This window comes from Hevea brasiliensis, chromosome 8 (assembly GCF_030052815.1).
Source record: "Hevea brasiliensis isolate MT/VB/25A 57/8 chromosome 8, ASM3005281v1, whole genome shotgun sequence".
NCBI classification, from domain to species: Eukaryota; Viridiplantae; Streptophyta; class Magnoliopsida; order Malpighiales; family Euphorbiaceae; genus Hevea; species Hevea brasiliensis.
The window spans coordinates 62,710,705-62,716,704 of record NC_079500.1 but is presented as its reverse complement, the minus strand read 5'-3'; positions in this window follow the sequence as shown (position 1 = coordinate 62,716,704).

Below are 6,000 nucleotides of genomic sequence, written 5' to 3'. Positions count from 1 at the left end.
CTTCAATAGATGTTTATTTAAGTCTTAAAAATATTTTCCAGGGTTCCCCGCAGTCCAGAGCTAGTCAACGGTCCACGCCGCAACTTCCCAGTGGGGTCACCCATCGCTACGGTTTTTGGCTTGTTTAACTTAGTTACATTTCATTGCTATTATTTTTCCTTCATTTTTCTTGTATTTTCCTCTATTGTATTTCATTATTTCATATCTCCTCACTAATATTTATGTATAATTCTAGGCATTATAGCTGTTCGGACATACACTGATCACCGAAACAGTAGAACGCACTACCGAATGTAGGGGTGTTACAATCTTAAATGAACCTATAATCATATGTTACCATGCACTAGAATCTCTCTGTTACAAAATCACAATTCGAGCTGGAGTCATGGTTTATGTCAAACCCCATTTGCTATGAATATTATGTTCTCTTTTAATTCTAGTTCTTGATTAAAAAGATTTTTTTCATCAGAAACTCTTTTCTGATTAAATCTATCTGTCCTGGCTAGGAAATTGAAACATCAAGAACAATTAAATGAACATAGGATTTTATCCCTATTTACTTAGGGTAACAAATTCCATCTTGATCAACACCTACCTCCATATATAACTAGTAGGAGATAACACATGCCCATATACCCATACACAGTACAAGTATAAAAGCAGTATCAAACTCAAACCACCTATATACAAGATAACAGTGCTATCTCAGGTCTAAAGATTATATGCACTGATATGATTTATGACAATACATTGACAAGAGTAAACTTTATGTGCTTGTCATAAATGTCACTGGTTCGGCCTACTTATCATGCATAAGTGCCTACCATGTTTGTTATATGGCATGAGACTCACCATTCCATCTTATTTATATCTTATGTAAATAACTTAGGAACAAACATGATTACAATCTTTCTGGATAAGTCATGTCCTTATTGTGAAGTATCCTCGATTGTTAATCAATTGATGATACTTTGTGCTAGAAATACTATCACTCATATTCTTAACAAGTTAAGAATAGAATTTCTAACAAAATATCAATGGACCTTTTCTATTACACATAAATATATTATGTAAATGGAAAAGTGAAAATGCATTTTATTAATAAAACATGTACAAGATGCATAATAAATGATATGCTCTATGGCATACTATAAAAGATAGGCCAAAGCCTCTCTTCTACTGTTCACCCCTCCTACTCTACTCACTAGCTCAAACTCTCTCCACATTCACAACTATTGCCACAAGCTAAGTGAAATCTGTATGTTGCAATGCCGTAATTTGAAGTCTGATGCTATCATTGAGGCCTTCCTCAAACCTCTTGCATCTCTTTGCTTCTGAGGAAATGATCTCCCTGGCGTAACTACTCAGCCGAACAAATTTTCGCTCATATTCAGCCACTGTTAATTGTCTCTGCCTCAGAGCAATAAACTCTCTCCTCCTGTCCTCCAAGTAAATATGGTTGATGTACTTCTTTCTGAACTCTGCAAAAAAGAAATCCCAATTCATCATAGCTGGTTGCACTACCTGAAGGAGCGGAAGCATAGAAATTGGTGCATTGGAGCATTGAATTTCAAATTTTTTTTCTAGGGTTTCATGCATCATGCCACATCTCTTATGTGCCTAATTAATTTCAATGCCCAATTGCATATTAAAACACTTTTAATATGTATTAGTATCTTCATTTGTCATTTAAGATTGTGAATTAACAAATTAACTCATTTAAACGCTAATTTGAAAGAGAAATTTGGGCATTAACCTCTTTGATGCAATATGGATGCAATTGACACCTTTAGGAAGCTCTTAGAACCCCAAGTGTTGTCCCTCTAGGTTGTCCACACTAAGATTACCAATGGGCAACCCCCAATTTTGCTTCTCAAGCCTTGCCAACCAATTATAATTTGGGGTTTTACTTTTAGAGAGGTTATATGTATGTATAGGACACTAGAAACAATTTCTAGCAATTTTAATTCAAAGGGAATGAATGATTTCTCTTTGAATTACTGAAGAAAGCAAGAAGAGGAGATGGGAGAGAGGTGCCGCCACTTTTGAGAGACAAGAGAGTTTTTTTGGTTTCTTCTTTTCTTTTCCCTTTTATAATTAGGTCAAATAATCACTTAAACCCTTTGCTACATATCACCACCACATTGCATCTTATTTTTAATTGACTTAATCACATTAAGCCAAGTGTCAAAGCTAGACTTAATCTTGACTTTGATCACCTTATATGAAAGGAAGACAAATGGCAAACTTATATGATGCCATGTGTCACCATCTCATGGTGCCACATGTTACCATGTGAAATGACCAAATTACTATTATGTTGTAATTTTGAGTTCTCAACCTAAAATCATTATTTCTCCTCTTCTAATCAATTTATATCAAATATAAATTAATTAATTAATCTCCATTAATTAATTTCTCATAATTAAATTCATATTTAAACACTTTAAATATAAATTTAACTTTTACTATATATCCAATAACCTAGATTTGATTTCAAGCCATGCTAGGGACTTTGTAATCTTATTGCAAACCAAACCTATTTAATTAATTAATTAAACTCTTTAATTAATCAATTAAATCACATTCAATTTGGTGATTAACTTGTGTATGTGTGTGACTCACTAGGCCCATCACTAATTGGCAATGAGATATGATATTAACTCTTAATCATCAGAACTCTTTCTTACCATAAATGATTTCTCTAAATCATTTTAGGTATCTCATTGACCGTGGTTGACACCTAGTATAGCGTGCCATAGCCACCCAATCAGTAACAAGGAATACCTTAAATGAACCTATAGTCATATGCTACCATGCACTATAATCTCTCTGTTATAAAATCCCAATTCGAGCTAGAGTCATGGTTAATGTTAAACCCCATTTGCTATGAACATTATGTTCTCTTTTAATTCCAGTTCTTGATTAATTAGATTTTCTTATCAGAAACTTCTTTTTGACTAAATCTGTCTGTCCTGGCCAGGAACTTGAAACATCAAGAACAATTAAATGAACATAGGATTTTATCCCTATTTACTTAGGGCAATAGATTCCATCTTGATTAACACTTATCTCCATATATAACTAGTAGGAGCCAACACATGCCCATATACCCATACACAGCACAAGTATGAAAGCAGTATCAAACTCAAACCACCTATATACAAGATAACTATATTATCTCAGGTCTAAAGATTATAAGTACTGATATGATATATGACATGCATTGATAAGAGTTAACTCTATGTGCTTGTCATATGCATCACTGGTTCGGCCTACTTATCATGTATAAGTGCCTATCATTTTTGTTATGTGGCATGAGACTCACCACTCCATCTTATTTATATCTCATATAAATACCTTGGGAACAAACATGATTACAATCTTTCTGGATAAGTCATGTCCTGTGTGAAGTATCCTTAATTGTGAACCTATTTATGATACTTTGTGCTAGAAATACTGTCACTCATATTCTTAACAACTTAAGAATAGAATTTCTAACAAAATATCAATGGACCTTTTCTATTACACATAAATATATTATGTAAAAGGAAAAGTGAAATTGCCTTTTGTTAATATAATTTGTACAGGATACATACAAAATGATATGCTTGAGGGCATACTACTAACAATCTCCCACTAGCACTAGAGCCATTCTATAACACCCCTCACCTGTCTATAATATAGCCGAGAAAGGCGTGCTACACGGTGCGCCGAAACACCTAGTCTGTGATTATTTCATTTCCTGAACTTAATTTGATTTTAAGAAGTCTTTTATGTAATATTCATATCATGCTGATCCTATTTTCATACTTTGATAAAATCAGTGTTTCAAACATGGTAATAAAAATTTGGCAAGGTGCCGTCTGTATTTCGAACAAACTATCCTTCCAAACCTGTTGAAAACAATTTAATATGATAATATCAGAATCTCAAATATTTCACAGTCTCTATTTCTCAGTAAAGTCAATAGACTTTTACAGTCATTAAACAGTTCTATAATACAGTCCATAATAATTTAAATAAATCCAGAAAATCTCCATGTTATTTAATATGTGAAAAATATTACAAACTTTAGAGCTTTCATAACATTACAGAATACAAGGCCGAATTTCAAAAATACAACAAAAGTACAAAATATAAGATATTCTAAGTCCTACCATGTATGCAATGCAGTGCAGATGACTTTGGACTCCTGTGTAGATCCGATGTTGTGACACTCCTTACCCATCTACAGTGTAGCCGAGCAAGTTATGCCACTCAGTGTGTCGGAACACCAATTCATGTTTCAATTTCAATTAATCCCTTTTTATTCATTTATTTATAATTTTTGATAAATCTAAATTTTTTCGCAAATTTTGTAGAAAATCCGGCAGAGTGCCGACTAAAAATTAGAAAGCAGTTCTTTTGAACCTGTTTAAAAACACTTCCAATATAATTATAATCTCAATCTCAGTCAACCACCAACATTTTTCAACAATTTCTCAAATCAATTCAGTATCTCAAAATTCACATTCATCTCATATCACACCCAATTCAATAAGAAATACTCATATTTATTTCTGAACACAGCTCATGGGTAATTATAGCAAAAATATGATTACATGAGTTTATAATATACATAACAAAAGTTTACAAATACAAAAGACTTAGGTAGCCTAATGTCCTACCAATGCACTGCAATTGTCAGGTGACTTTGAACTCTGAGTGCAGATCTGAAAACTCACCCTGTATGAGGTCTGCTGGACTCCCCAGCTATGTCTCCAGTACCTATGCGTGGCAAAAGCGACGCGCTAAGCAATTCTGCTTAGTGGTGACAATATAAAATAAAATAAAATAAAATAAAATAAAATAAAAACATGTGTGCAGAATGTATGTTTACATTTTTTGGTAGACTTAATTTCAAATATTTATTGTAATATTATTCGATTAAAGTTTGGTAAGATTTATTAATATTGCCCGAGTAACCTATACTAGTTGACTGGACCGGATAAATGGGTAAACAGGTACTGGGTACTAAGTACCTCGGACCATCACACCATCGGTCACATTGTGTCTCCCGGTGTGCAACGAAACATCTAATAAGCTGTAATAATTATCGGGGATTAAACCCAAGTATAACAACTCAATATCATAGCCAAAGGCTATTATGTCACAGAATGGCATGGAAAGCCATGAAATACAGAATGGCATGAAGCCATATGCAGTACTGCTAACAAAACCCTATTGGCATGCCAACCTATCCAAACCAATCACATTAGGCCTACTAGGGCATTTAACACTTTTCATTTATGTAATTCTTTGAAATTGAATTTTTATGATTATTATTCATTTCATTGGTCAACCAAAATGTTGACTTTTGCATTGGCAATAGGTAAATTAGTTTAAATATCATCAACATACCACATTTTGCATTTTAAACGTGTTGGTATTGGTTGCCAATACCATCTCTAAGCTTAATGTGAATTGGACAGAATTTTCAGTTTTCAAGCTTTGGGTTACTGTTCCATTAGTCATTTTTGCAGTGGGAATTTGGAAAAATGATCAACATGAAAGTTGTTCCTTATTTTGTCTAGTTAAATTTCTTTTTCTGAATCACTCCATTTGGAGTTTTGTAGCTCAAGTTATGGCCTAAACACCATAACTGGCCGGATTGGACAGATTCCAAAATTCTGGGCAAAACTGGTTCTGCCAGATTTGGTAACCTAAGTTTGGTTGGCAATTTGACTAGGTTTTGGTCATAATTTGGTCAGGTTTCTTCATGAAAGTCGTTGGTCTATATCTCAGCTTGTTGCTGGTAAAATTTCAGCTCAATTGGACCTTTCTACATTGATTTATGGCCAAATGACCAAACACTGTTCATTTGGCCATTTTGCCCAGGCAGATTGCAGGTCACCCGGATTAGGGTAAACTTATGGTCAACTTGGTTTGGTTTTATGAGCATGGTTTCTTTACCAAAGTTGTGCCATTATGTGTCTAGTTTCATGTCTAATTGGTCTT